A 16,015-nucleotide genomic window follows, 5' to 3' on the forward strand; every position below is an offset into this window, starting at 1 on the left:
CCCTCATACAAACAAGCTTATGCTTCTTAGATATCACCAGAACTATTTGTGCCGCCTTGTCCTACACAAATTCAATACAGATTATTGCTTTATTTTTTGTTTTTGCAACACATTTCTTCGCCCTGCTGTTTCGCTTCGTGACGGATCATTTGCTTCTGATTAATGGCATCTCGACACTCTGTACTTTTAAGTCTCAAAGCATGACACACCAGGCTGAAGACGCTCTTTCATCTAATTAGACTCAAAGATATTGTTTGACATTTCCTTGGCTTTAGATGACAGTCTCTCTAGTACTCGTTCTTGATTTATTGCAGACAATAATATACTGAATTGTGGCTCACAGGGAATCTGCACGTGGAATATATGCATTGAAATGACAGCCTTTGTGAAGCAGGACTCCGTGTCTCCAGATGTGAAATCCCCACTGAGCACTTCAGCTGCTCTGGAGATATAGTTTAATGGGCTACAATTTGAATTCTGGGTCACTTCTTTTCTTCTTTGTCCCCAGGCTTTGCTAAGGAAGATCAAAAACACAGACCACCAGTGAAACCAATCAGAGAAGCACCTGGTGGGACTGCCTGAAAAATATAATAAATCCTTCTTTATGCGTCCCAGTTGAGAGCACATGTGATGGGTTTCATACTACATACATGTTGTGAGATTCAATTGTATAACCTCATTTGTATGCTGATGATAGGCTGTTGTTGGCTGGAGTATCCAAGTTCACTATATGGAAAAGGTAATCAGGTAGGCCCACGTTATGACCTGTTAGAGTGAGACAGTCTGACCTGACTTACTTTGTTACTAATTCTTAAACCTGTCCCAACACACATCTGTGCCAAATATTCAAACTTCACAACACAACCTGTTTGAAAAAAGAGCGAGGTAGATACAGGGAAACAATTGACAAATACAGCCCAACCCTTCAATAAAATATGATCTCGCATTATGTCTAGAAAAGTGTGCAAAAAAATGTCTGCAAACATTGAAATGCTGGAATATTTGATCATTTTGGTGTCATGAAGAAGGGACGGAAGGATAAGACTCCTTCTTTTAAAATTCTGTGAGCTGGAAGAAGGAAATATTCTGAAATAAACCATAACTTTCCTCACGGAGAGCTTGTTACACAACACAACTGTCACACAGTATCCCTTAATCCAACGTGCTGGAATAAATTAATCGATTAAAAGTTTTAAAACAAGAAACAGATCTGTGAAGGAGCTGAGAGACACTCTGAGCAGACAGTCAGTATATCAATTAAAACAAGCCTGAGGATAATTAGACCAAAGCTTGAGTGTAGCCAACCACAACAGACCCAAACAGAGAGAGAAGAGTAACACTGGCTGCAGCATGAGCTACCAATTAACAAGCAGAACAGAAGTGACTCATGTCATTCTGCACTGCACTGCACTGCAGTTTACACTCTCTGTCTCCAGTCAAAACACTCTCTGTGATACGACATGAGAGTGAATCTATTCTTAAAGGCACGTTCCTCTTATGAATAGGGGTTGTACGAGGTACCTGTCAAAGTAAGTGCGTTATCTACGGAGGATAGGTCACCTCAGTGTCTTTATCCAGAGACTAATTAGAGAACTAGCATGGAAGCTTGGCTATCTGCTAGGATCTCTCCACTAAGAACAGAAGTGTCTTCCCTTTCGCTTTCAGCCCATTGAGTCTTGTTCTTCCACTTTGTATCCCGGTTTGTAAAGGTGTCTTCTTGTGTCCGCAGTAAACATTATATCATTGTCACAGTTTTAGTTTGGTTGTATTTCCGTCTCTTCAGAAGCCCTCAGACTCAAACAGTAGATCAGTGCGCTGCAGGCGGGGAAACACGTGTTGCGTGCCAGAGTGGTGCAAAAACGAATGAGCTTTCTGACAACAAAGTGAAGCACTGACAAATTTCTAATTATAGCACACCCTAACACCGTCATTAAAGTTTGGGCAGGAGTTTCAGGATGTGATAAAATTGACCCCATGTGAAGTGGTTAATAGCCCAGTTTCCATGCCAGTTCTCACCCCCTTCCCCGTTTCTCAACGTAGCACCAAAGCTGCAGCATCCCCTGCAGGTAATACAGGTATTATTTTTTTATTTTATTTAACATTTATTTAACCAGATAAAAGACCCATTGAGATCGAGACCTCTTTCACTAGGGTGACCTGGCCAAGAAAGGCAGCAACACACGTCATAGTATACAAAACAGACAGATAACAAGGACAAAAACATTAAAATATAAAATACAAGCAATTTGTTAAAATAAAGTGCAGAAGTTATTTTACAGTTTGACAAGCACCTCATACAAAAACCAAGAACTATCCCTTTAAAATGACCCAAAGATACATAATGAATTGCTGAAACATCTACATTTATCAACTATTGATATAGAACACGACAAACAAGGCCGCAGAGAGTCGGCTGCAGTAAAACTGTTGTAACAGGAAATACATTGAACACCGACAACTAATTCCCATAGACCACCTCACCACCTAAATGAAACGTACACGTTTTGTTGACACAACCTGTGTTAAAGACTTTGAAAGGGACATGTTTCACTCCCCCTCTTTGCCCAACTCTAATGAGAGGTATGTGGCTGGCTGAAGTTTTCAACCTGATGTCTAATGCTTACAGACTGCTGGTTAGCTCTTCAATCTAAAGTAATTAGGTAAATGAATTCACCCAACTGTTAGGCATTTTACTCAGCATCTTAGCCCGAACAGCAGCACAGCAGAGGAGAGCAGAATTAGGAGAATTAATTCTCTGAATTTTTAAGCATTTTACTCTGCCAGTTGGCAACCCAAGTTAAATTGGCTTGCAACCCATTATGGGTCACGACCCTGGATTTTGGAAATGGCTAGTTCATAGTAATGGCCATGATGAGCTTGTAAAAGCTTTTTTAGTTCTACTCTGTGGTGTGGCAGTGGGTGGTTTTGCACTTTTTAGCTCACTACTTTCTTAAAAAATAAAATAATGCAATATTTCATCACAAGGGAGTGTATTAGTTGGGATATGAGAATGCACAAATGGAAGCCTCTGTTGAAGCCATTACATTACCATGAGACAAATATTGTGAATATCCAGCCGTGGCGTTCACACTGCACCTTTACTTTTATTTGCTCAGATCCTTTTAAAACATGGGACTTAGTCTCTCACTGTTTCCCTCCAAACCTCATTACTTCTTAGAATATACACTGTGAGATCATGGTAACCCACAGCTATTTGAATGCAGTGTTACTTTAGTAATCCAATGTGGATTCAATTTGATAACTCATCTGTGGAGATAAAACATTTGTGTGTGTGATACTACATACTGTCAGAGAATCACACATTTAATGATTTCTTTGCTGTGACAATATGGAGTCCAAAGCCTGCCTAGGGTTCTAAATATTCCAGGACTAGACTTGAACTCAATAAGGAAGGAGCACAAATGAGTTAACTGATTTGCCAGAGGGACAGACTTTAAACGTATGTATGCTCATGCATGTGCAGAGGCAAAGTAAATGTATTGGAGGAATTATTATGATGTCTGATGGTGACAGAGCAGCTGTAAGTGCAAATCTCCCACTTTGAAAACCTGTCTGGATATTCTAGTTATGAATTGAAAGAGGTGTGCTTGTATGTTTTGAACCAAGGACCTTTCAGCCTTGAGATGTTGACAGCATGTGGGGCATGGCCTTCGACAGAGTCCGCAGAATACCCAGCGACCCTGAGTGCTCCTGCGCTGTCAGGTCTGCAGCTCTGCCTCCAGGCTGTCTGCAGACTTTAATGTACTCTGAAGCTCAGCGGTGCTCACCAGCTCCAAACACAGGTCACTTATTCTTGCTCTTTGCCACTTTTTGCTTAACCCTGCTATCCCACCCATTTGCCGGTCTTCACCTTGGGCCAAATGTATATTACCTTGCACTTATACCTGGTCTCTTTCAGCGTTGAACACTGCATGGTCTTTTTCTGTGATGTGAAATGCCTTTTCATGGATGAAAGAGCTCAGAAGTCCTTAAAGCAGACTTGAATTTTTAAGAGGAACAAAGTGAACTGTTACATCTGTTAGCAAGAAAAGCAGCTTCAAGTGAGGTCAACTTGCATTTTGTCTTTGTTCCGCTTCCAGCAACATGTATTTAGCACTAAGAAACTATCCGTCTTTTATAATTTTCCAAACATGCAAAAAAATCACAAATTGAGCCAGAGACAGACTGAATTCTAAAGAGGAAATACTTTTTATCTCAATGCAAAACACTGGAAAAATATTAATAGCTACCTTGGCTAGGGAAAAAGGCTCCGTAGACCTTATAATTGAAATTTCTTGTGACAGAATTTGCTGGGTCACTGCATTTTCTTCCATCACTGGGCAAAAGAAAATTCGAGGAGGCAGAGGAAACTTAGTCGGCAAATAGATGTAAGGTTTTCTTACCACATCAGACAGAAAGGGTCCACATAAAGTGAGTAGAAAGTGACATCTCAAAGCTATTTCTGCAATGGACTGACCATAGAATTTGACGTTGATGATCCATTCTATAAATTTGGTCATTGCAGTTTTTGGCGTACTGATTGATTTTATACAGAAACAGACATCCCAGATTGTGTAAGTTTAAGTGCAGGCCGTCCTTAAAATTCTCTAACCATGCTCAAAACATTATTTTTTTTGGACATCAAAAGAATGCTGAGCAAAGAGGAGATAATTTTGGATGCTCTCTGGCACCAGCATACATGCACCAGTCTCCTACTAAGTGCGAATGTCCGGGGGCAATCTCTCCATCTGGCGGTACACTGCGAGCCAGACTGTCCCAGTCACTGCCCCACGTCCCCCTCTCTCTCTCTCTCTCTCTCTCTCTCTCTCCCTCTCTCTCCATCCATGCTGCAGCCCAAAGACACGCTCGGGACATCAACTTGCTCCTTATCCAGCACCCCCTACCCCACTAGTCTCAGCACCGTCCTCTGTCCACTGGGTCTGCCGGGCTCTTTGATAGCCTCACAGACGACATATGTGAGTCTGATTAGCATATGGCTGAAGGGTTACTGCATCCTAGAGCCCATAGCAGGACATGGCAGGGAAGGCTGCAGGGAGGAGGGTAATTGATTCAGAGCAGTCTTTTCCTAAAGCGCTGTGGTGACAGAGGACCTTAGAATATTTTTTTTCATATTTCTAAAGTAGATAACTCTGAGTTTTATGCTGCTATTTAGTTAAAAAAAATAATAATTAGGGTAGGGGGTTTATATGTTAAGACTCATTTTCGTTAAACAGTGCATTTTTCCACATTTATTTGGACCAAATGTGACAATTCCAGGAAGCCAAATTGATGCAGATAATGTTAGCACATGCACTTTAACCTGGAGACACATGCATCTAATAATGTTGAGTCATTCTTAAAATAAAATAAAAAAATTGACAATTATAGTAAGGTCTCATATGTATGGAAATTATGCCCAATAACAAATCATCATCACAAGCAATATTTCAAAAGTCAGTATTAACATGCAATGTAAATAAGAATTTGTCACTCCCCACTCCAAGTGTCCTGTATAGTCTTCGGTCTCTCCTAATTTAGTTTGATGTCCTTCATCCTTATCACACAGATACTCACTGCCTGAATTAGCCATGTGCTGCGTTACTTCGATGAACAAACCTAAGCACTAAACAGGGAGTATCTGAGCCGCTCTAAGAATGTTCACCTATACTTTTAATATGTTTTTACACTTCATTGTTACTCAAAATACTTGTAAACAAGTCTATCGTAATAAGTAATTTAAAGTGAAATGTTGTTAGGATTCCTTCAAGCCTCAACAACTGCAGATGAGCAAGGTCAGGTATCCACCCTCTAGTGGATGCTAGCCAAAAACTAAGTCTGTGGAACAGCATAGATGTACTTATGTACATTTGACTGTAGGTTGTATTCCTGATAAACGTGTGAGAACAGATGTCTTGTAAAAGATGAGTAACTCAAGTTAGTTCACATTTTAGCTAGATAACTAACCAAACAGCTGTTAGCTAGGTCAGCACCAGCTAGATGTTGTTGACCATGGCAGATTATGTTATTTCAGACAGCTTTCTCAAACATGGTTTCTCTCATTATAGTTAGTTCTTATTAAGCTGATTTATGTGCAACTTCTCATTTTTCAGATAAGTTTAGTTTTAATTAGTTATTTGATTTTAGCTGAGCAAAGTAGAAGAGGGACAGGCAGAGAAAACATAGCAAACTCTACCTTGAGTCATTGACCTTTCTACAACCATAAGTCTATGGTTCGGCTCAACACAGTGATCTGTTCTGCTGTGGACTGTACCAACCTGAAGGATCTAACATGCTTTATAGGTAAGTTTTAACGCATGTTGTGGTTAGGGGGCGTGACTTCAGCCCTGCAACTCTACCATCCAGGTAGCTTCTGCACATGCTTTGGCTACACTTGCCCAATATGTCAGCGCCAGTGTTTTTTTGGCTTCAAAGCTCACAATGGGCAGAAATGAAGTGACGTCCATTCTATATAAAGTGAAGGTAGCTATCAATGTCAAGTGAAAGTTAGAAATGCAACTTTGAAATCATAGTTATCTAATCATTTACCCATAAATGTGTGCTTGCACTTAATCTATTTCTGATTTTAGTATTTGGCATGACGGAGTTATACGATGCCACACAAGTTCAGGTCGGTCCTTCAAATTTATTGTAGTTAAAGAGTATTTTCTTGTGTCAAACCAATATCAATAAATGCAGGTAGGACATATACACGAGTTCGCTGCTGAGCATTTGAATTTGTCCTTTTACTTTGATTTGACAGTTCTTCCAAAGTAAAGCAGCTCATACACTTGAACACAAGACACAGGTACAATGACTTTATGTTTGGTTTAAAAACAAGAATAGATAAATATAAGACTTCATTTTCTGGTAAGGCTGGCCTATTTCTGAAAAGAGCACTGAAGAGGGGCAGTAATCCTCTCTTTAATTTTTGTTGGCAAAAAAAAGGAAAAAAGTGATGGGCATCAAATCTAATATTTAACTTCTAAAGGCCACAGATTGCATCGCCAGACAGGTTTTGCCGGCAGTTATCTTTGTCAAATGCCACCTTAGATTCTTGTTCGCAGCCTTCTCTCTCATGGTCTTAACTTCTTAATCTTGGCAGAAGAAAACTCAAAATCATTTTGTCAGATGATGTCCCAATACTTACTGTGTGCTAGTTAAAGGTCAAAAGAAGAGTGGCGATGGCGTCTTTTATACCAGATTCTGTCACGAGTCCCTCTGCATTCAGGGGCAGTATTTAGGTCTATTTATGCACAGCAGCTGTTGGGTCGTCTCGTAGGTCAAGATGGAGAATTTGCCTTAAAACCGGATTTTCCTTGAAGATAAGTTTGGTGCAGGTGTAGATCCAAAATTAAGTGACATAAATAAAGTCTTGAGAAAGTAGAAAGCATCCCAATTAAAAAGATTATAAGTCACAGTAACAGTGTCAAAATGTGTCCTTGATTGCAGACATGGCGTACTGTGTTGCATCCTTCCAGGGTATTACTTCCATTACAGCAACCATGCTCATTTACACAGAAATAGTCATTGGATTGATCGTGTGGATAATGTTATGTGCTCATTGTCAGACAGGATTGCACCAATGTGTCGCTCCTCATTGAATATGTTTCGTGGGGTCTTTTATTACAAAGCCGACATCGTCAAAGCAATGTGCCTTTATCTCTTGGGAAGCTTACATGGCTGGGGCATGATTGTCTCGTTGAATTAATAGCCCGCCGTTGGAGTGAAAACTTGAATAGCAGCATAATTAAAATCCACTCTATATTCGGCAATGGTTCCCATGCTTTACCAGGTGAGCGACGCTTTCCAGCCAATTGCCCTGGGAGTCTTTGCACAGCTTGGGTGGGTGTCAGTACAACACAGGTGGAATCCAACTGTGTGTATAAAACAGACAGAATCCTCAAACCTGATTTAGTACTGTCCATCCATTATCTTTACCGCTCATCCTGCTAAGGTCGCAAAGGGGCTAGAGCTGAACCCCATGTCGTTGGGCAGGAGTCGGGGTTTACCCTGGACAGGTGGTAATTAATAGGGCTGGCACAACGAGACAGACAACCTTTCACACTCATAAACCCACCTGCAGGAAACAGTGGAGTGACCAATTTGCATGTCTTTGGACTGTAGGAGGAAGCAGGAGTACCTGGAGGAAACCCATGGAAGCCTGAGGCAAACTCCAGGGAAGGCCTCTACCAAAAAGTCAAACCTGTAACTGTCTTGCTGTGATGCCACAGTGCCAGTGCACCATTGAGCCACCCAAGGTTGGTACCAGGGGTGATGAAAATGATTAAAACAATGTTAATTCGAATTTTATTCTGAAAAATAGAAGTCTGTGAAAACAGCCAGACGTCTCTTTGGTTCTCCTGCATATGAAATGTTCAGCTGTTGATCTAGTTTTGGAGGTTTGACTTGAAGCGCATCAAGAAAAACCTCCAAAACTGCAGCAGGGACTGGGATCATTTATTTTTATTGATATTGATACCAATGTCAAGACACAACGATCGAGCTTAGGCTTTATGGGGTCCACTAGCAAGACTAATGTTTCAGTGATATGGAAATCAATTGTGTCATTTGAATTTGAATGTTTGCTTTGAAAAATATTGGCATTAATAGTAAGGATTATTTTAAGCCCATATCAGTAAGTGAAACAAGTCATAATTCCATGTGTTATCTCATTTATACTGCTAGGTAAACAAATACCTTCTAAAACAACAGTTTTATTCAAGTTCCTCTCCAAACTCTTGACGTAACATTTGAACACATTATGTTAGCATTGTTTGTACCATTGCCAGATGGTCATTTTACATCCCAAAAAGGAACACATCTCATTTTAACCTTATGCCACCTGTTGACACTGATTTCAACATCTGAAAAATGTAACATTTTTAATTTGGAAGATTATCTTTTGAGTTTTTTGCTTTTATTTTTTATAGGGCAGCCTGAGAGAGACAAGAAATGTGGGTAAAGAGTAAGGGGGTATGACATGCGCTTAATCTTGACATTCCTGGGAATTGATTCTAAAACCAATGCGGTGAGGATTATGGCCTATGTACATGGAGCACCTGCTCTACCAACTAAGCTAAACTGGCACCTCTGATTACATGTTTTCTTCATTGATAGGACTTGCTATGAAGTTTAAATGTGACGACCACAAATGCCTTGATGGGAGTACTCTCTCACAACAGCAGTGGCCAAATGTTGGAGTGTTTTCAACCTGACAGTCAGAGCAGAGGTTTCTCATTTAGCCACAGTTTAGACCTATATAGCATTCTATCATCCCTGCAAGCAAATTAAATCTTTGTGTAGATTGATATCTGTTGATTGGAGACTGAATTTCATTCAAAAATGTTGTCAAACATTCAATACATGCTATGCAAAAGGGATTTGATTTAAATGATGTGACTCAACCTGGGATACAACTTCATGTCATGGTACCCACTAGACTTGATGGCTCAATAAACTCATACATTATTGATTTTCAAGTGTTGAAAAATTCAGAACTGAATCCTTAATTGAACCAGGATGCGATCCCCATCCCAAATCAACAGTATTTCATAAAGCATGTGTTCTGTACTCTGCTACTGTCTGAGTTCTGTTAGTTCTGTCCCTGCAGCACATGTTTGCACTGCCAGTTTAATTATTCATTAAAACTTCAGTCAATCATTGGGGATTGTTGTCAGACATCTCATAAAAAGCCCAACAACTGACATTCAGCAGAGCACAACAGAGACAGAAATCAATATTCCAATACTGTCAAAAGGACATGGCAGCAATGTTTGCCTACCATCTGAAGGCAGTGTGGAGGCCACAAATCTCATCAGTGGATCATTATTTTCCACTTTTTTGTACTTCTTATTTACTGTTAAACTTGTGGACACACCTTATTTTACTGCCATTCTCACTGCAGCACAGTGTTTAAGTTTCAGTCTTAATGCATCCTGGAAGTTGTGTTTAAATAGGCACACTTCTTAGAGGAACTATGTGGACACGAGGGCGTTGAACTCCCCTCAATGTCAAAGACTGTGTGAGCTCCCTTGTTGGAAGCAGAGGGGGACATGTAATGCCCCAGCCCACTCTTCAAACCTCTGAGCCTCAAAGGTAAGGTGATGAACAGGTCAAAGCCTTTAATTACCTGGGAATAGAGATAGGCTGCCCTCTGTCTTAGTCCAGAAACGCTGACACAGTGTGCAAGAAGCCCCAGCACGCCCTGTTAGTGGAGAGATTTAAAGCACCAGCACACGATTGGAGTGCAGAGCCCCTGTTCCCTATTACTGTCAGAGTCCAGATGGTTCACATTCCAGATGCAGCACATGCAAAAGAGTCCACACAGATCATGCTGAGTTGCAGACTGGTGTTAGTGAAGACATTTTACAGGCATGCACAAGTCACTTACTGACTAAATATTACATCCTCTTATATTTCTTACCTTAATCTAAAGTGAGCCAAAGCTCTCCCATGTCATTAACCATGCAAGCAAAGTACAGCTAAGACCAGACAATGTGGGTTTGCCTGTCAGAAGAAGAGGCACCGTCCCATTCCCATCAATTATTCCCAACACTCCCATCAAGTCACTTAAGAAAGTCCTAATAGCTAAGACAAATACAGGCTTATCTGTGATTTCAATCCTGAATTCAAAGCAAACTCAACTTCTGTCAGTTGAGGAGTACAAAGATGTCATTATCTGTTTCTGGATCTGTTCAAACCACAAAATTATCTGTGTCTGTATTTGGATAGAAAACCAAGAGTGGGCATGATTTGTACTATCCATTCACTACTCACTGGCAGTGCTATTCTACTGCCTTCGAAGATACAGAAATGCCAATCATAGAGCTGACTAGAAGAGTTATTTGTGTCATATTACTGGTGACATCCAAAATATCATAAATGGAACTTCCCCAGAATTATTATGAACAGAGAAATGATCAGAGAGAAGATATTTGCATGTTCAAATTTCTGGGTGTACAGCCAGAACTTGTACTGAGGTAACAATTTGTATTATTAGACAGTATGATTCCCTTACAGTAGTACATTTTCCATATTTTTTCAATTAACCGTTTAGTATTTTACAAATTGTCCCATGTCTCTGAAGGTCCTATGGATTGGTACAGCAGTCAACCTGCTGCACTAGACCCGTTTCCTGTATCAGTCATACGTCAATATCATTTGTAATTGCTAATGCCAAAATTATACTGTTACAATAATTCAGTCATTTTTTTTTCATTAGCATACTTTTATTGTTAATACATCACATATTAAGAGAGCACAGTATTCTTATTCTTATGCCTTGTACAAAGAGAGCACAGTTTACTAAAGTCAAATTCCTTGTGTGTTCAAGCATACCTGGCGAATAAAGCTGATTCTGATTCTGATTCTTCTGATTCTGATTTTGACTAGACTGTATCACCTTTTGCTCTGCTTTTGCTCTGTTTGTTTTTCTCCCATCAATCATTCTCTTTCTCTCTCTCCTTCTATCCCTCTTTCTTGTCTGATGCCATCATAGCAGATGGCTGTTCACCATTAGCCTGGTTTTGCCCAATGTTTTTGCCTGTTTAAAAGTTTTTCCTTGCCACTGTTGCCAAGAGTTGCCAAGGGTTTGCTCACGGTGGATTCCTGTTGGGTCTAAAGCGGGATACACACTACAACATTATTGAGCCAATTTTGGGCCTGATTCCCTCCCCTCAGACAGCAGCCAGCGAAGACCAGACTTTCTGATGGCTCTAAAGATTATCTTGCCAGATTTTCCTGTGGTGTATGCTAATAGTTTTTTTTTCAACCCAAAATTGGCTTGGAGGAAAACCATGGCGGCCCTAGTGTGAAATCATAAACATCAAAAACATGCTTAATATTTACAATCAGGTATCCAGTTTTGAGTGGGGATCCCTGAGGATAACCAAGCACACACTCTGTGGATTGTGAAGTGGAACAAAGGGTGAAGCAAGCTCACTGAAGATGGAACCACAACAAACGCAGTCAAGGCGCGATAGTAAACATAACATAAAGTTAGATTGACGTTGAATATAGAAGACCAACTTGTTGATGTATGGCAACCATACAGGTTTTTATACATGTCAGGTAAAATATACTACAATAGAACTGACAGGGAGAGGAGTACAACACATTGTGATCACAATGGATGTATCAGGTAGCTAGGCAGCTTAACAGCAATCCCATTGTCCACCATGTTTGTTTACTCTAAAGTCACATTTGAATGTGAGAAATTTTGCACAAGTTCCAGTTTTGAGTGTTTGTACTCTGGTTGTTGGTGAATGGAATCTGTCGGTTAATCCCGCAGCACCAGTTCTGCTTACCAAAAGTGGCCCACTGGGCGGCTCGCATTCCACGCCCGGCTCCAAGCCAGGAAGCCGGGCTTATTACCCATTTAAAGTTTCAGTATAGTGAAAGAACAGTCAATGTGTAGGGTACTGTGTTAGTCATTCTGTCACACAAACAAAGTTAAAAATGAAATTGTTCAATCTGTAATTATTTGCCATCACGCGTGTTTAAAAATCTGTTACTGTGGTCCAGGCTTGAGTAATTAATAAAGCAAAGTGAAGGATCCAGACTTGCTCTTTCTGCAAGGTGTCTTGAGATGACTTGGGAACATGATTTGGATGAATTAAAAGTGATTTACTTGTTATTGATTGGTTGATTGAAAGCCTTTTACTTTTATTCCAGTGATATTAGCCAAAGCTCCTTTTGCAAATTTCTGATACTGGCATATTGTATTTTTCCTGACATTGTCATTAAACTGATGTCACATTGATAAGATGATTTAGCAACACTGTAATGCCATGTGGTTATCACTCAAATGATTTATAATTGCACTGACTGGGCTGAAACATAATTCATTTTGCACATATTAGTTCTTTCAGCAAACCATGGAAAGGATACAGTTATTGCTCCAAAATATCTGTCATCGTTATGTCACTTCCATTTATAAAGTTGTTATTTTTAGCCCAATGCACGCACCGTGTAGCACAATTTATATTGTGTGTCAGTACCTGTGGTCACCCTGCTGTTTATGGGTGGATGCTTTGGCTCCTGTGGCTTTTTACACACGTTCCGCCCCTTCTGGCAGAGCATCCGGTCATTAGACCTGAATGGCAGTGTTGCAGAGAAGGCAGCCCCTGAGCTGCCACTCTCCCTCGATATCAGGCCTTCTCTTCCTCCCTCGCTCTCAACCTCTCTGTCTGTGTTGCTCTCTACCAGACCATTCACTCCCTCCCTACCACCCTGTCTCTCCTATCTTCCTCTCTTATGCTTCATCTCCTCCTCCCACGTCTGTCTCGGACTCTCTTTGTGTCTCGTCTCTTTTACCCCTTCCACTCTCTCCCTCCCGCTCTCTCTCTTTATTTCTCTCTTTCTGTCATCACCTGTATATTTCATTGCTGGATTTGGCCCAATACTCACCTTGACGCCCCTGTGGACCAAAGGCTCTCTTTCCTTTACCACTAATGACCTTGGTGGCTGGTCAGTGCTGGGTTGAGCTACTGATGATACTGACGATTATGGCACAGAGGCTCCCAAGGAATAAATGATTCATTTCCCTGTGTTCCTACTGGGTAAGCGAGCACTGTCCCCATGGGAAACCTCACAGATAATGGGTTAGAATTGACATAATTTGTAATGTGTAGCTCAGATGTGTGATAGAAAGAGTCAGATTTTCACATCAGCTTCCATTCATCACTGAATGAAACATGCCGTGGATGGAAATTTATGGTCCAACAGACAGCAAAGAGGGATATGACTTGATGGGAACTTCCTGTAACGATAATGACCCTGACTGGACATTCAGTCTGTTACTGTTTACGTGATAATGATTTATCCTGTTGTGACTGCACACAAACGACCACTTCATTGATTTTACATTTTGTAAGAACAGAAGCATGTTCGTGTCAGAGGCATCTGGTCACTCATCTGTTTGCTAAACCGCTTATCATGTTCAGGGTCACAGGAGGCCCGAGTCAGACCACTTCATCCATGCAGACACTGTTCTGGGGCTTTTTGGTGCCTCACAACAGCAGAATGCATTGGAACTATAGATGTAATCCTTACCAGCACCTCTTGGACTTGACATCCATATTGATTGGAAAGCTGGGGTTCAAAGATCAGTCCTGGCAGTAGAAAAATAAAATAACACCAGGAGGTTCACTTTTTATAAACTTTCAACTGTATAAAACTATCTTTGTCATCCCCTTTTGTTCTATGGTTCTAAGTGACCTCAACAAAGAGGCTGAGTTGACCAGGATACCCTGGAGGTAATACAGTTACCATCATGGACTACATTAAAATGAATGTTGTCATCTTGTATCAAGGTGAAGCCAAGAGTTTTACAGCACCCCCGGCTGACCGGCTGCAGTCCAGGACATTAACCCCACCTCTGCTGTTATAACAGGGCGAACATGGGTCTCACTTTAAAATTAAAATACACCCCAAATAAACTTCTCAAACATGGTTTCAGCCATTAAAGTTGGTTGTAAATGTGCTAATGTAGGTCCAAGTATTCATTTTTCTTTGAAGTTTAGTTTGAATTAGTTGTTTAATTTTAAAATGAACAGATGTGACATCATGATTGACAGCTCTGTTGACAAATGTGGGCTCCTGCATCAGTCTGTACCAGATAAGCAGAGTAGAAGAGGGCCACAAGAGAAAAGGTCAGTAAACCACAAGAGTCACTGAACTTTCCAAAGCCTAAATGCCATTAATCTGTTCTGCTGTGGATTATACCCACCAGAGATATCTTTAAAGTTTTACCTGTACATTTAATTCATGTTTTGGTTAGCGTTGAAGGTGGGACATCATTTCCAAGATGCATCCAGCCAGGTTGCTTTTGCACATACATGCCTTGGCTCAAATTGCGCGAATAATGGCACCTATTAAAGACGATCCTTTGGCTTAAAAGTTCATAATGGGTCGTAAAGGAAGTGATGCTGTCTATCCTGTATACGGTCAATAGTTCCCACTGACTAGTACCTCATACAACCCCACTTAAAAAAAACAAAAAACATCCCCTTGACTAAAATCTTTGATTTTGAATTTAGCGTATTAGATTGCATTTGGATTGCATTATATTTGTAGTGCCTTTGGTCCACTGACTAAACTCACATAATGAGGACTCAAAAGTGAAGCACTGTCAAACAGTATCAAAGAAGATTCTTTCCACCTTTTCCCATTCCCCTGTTGACCTCACATTCTTTTTTAACCACATTAAACTCTGAAAATGTGAAATCAGGTAAACTGAAATCCCCTAAGATGTTCTTTTTTTCTATGTTTCAACCAGTGAGTGCACTTTCATGCAAGATTAAGAGAAGTCTCTGTGCAACGGTTCTAAAAAGAATCTCTTACAATGCACAAAAAAACAACCAATCCGTGTGATGGCTTTGTAACGTCTCATTCTCTCTTTGTATTTCATCATGCCTTCATCAATTATCCGCAAAACCACATAGAATGAGGAGTTCCTTCTTGACTGCATTAATTAGATGTATTTGCCTCATTGCATCCAAAAGAGCATGCTACAGACACATTGCCCATACATTAGAGTTGTGTCAAGATCGATGATTGTTCCCCGCTGCTGCAGATGAATCATTACTCCTTGACTAAACAGTTTCTTTAAGGGTTTAGAGGAAAGTATTTTCAGGCTGAATGAAAACAAATGCATGTGGCAGTACCACCAAACATATGTCATCATCACTAATCCCTGCAGGAGAGGCGATTAGAAACCTGGTGCTGCACACTCTCCAGTGTTACGATTTTGAGAAGAGAGAAGAGCAGGTTGATTTGTGGAGTTATTTTCTCTGAGAGACAACTGCAAGGTCAAGCGCTGTCAAAACATTATGCTGGGCAGTGATTTAGTGTGAGCCAGCCGAATCTAGTGTTCCCGTATCAAAGGTCTTCTAAACGATGACAGCACCCCTGCACAGATCTATCACCATAATGCTAATCAGGCTCGTTCCCATGGCAAGAGGCGGCTCCAAAACTCATCACTTGAAAAGCTTCATTTATGCCAGAAAGCCATTTA

This window comes from Notolabrus celidotus, chromosome 6 (genome assembly GCF_009762535.1).
Source record: "Notolabrus celidotus isolate fNotCel1 chromosome 6, fNotCel1.pri, whole genome shotgun sequence".
Classification (NCBI taxonomy): Eukaryota; Metazoa; Chordata; class Actinopteri; order Labriformes; family Labridae; genus Notolabrus; species Notolabrus celidotus.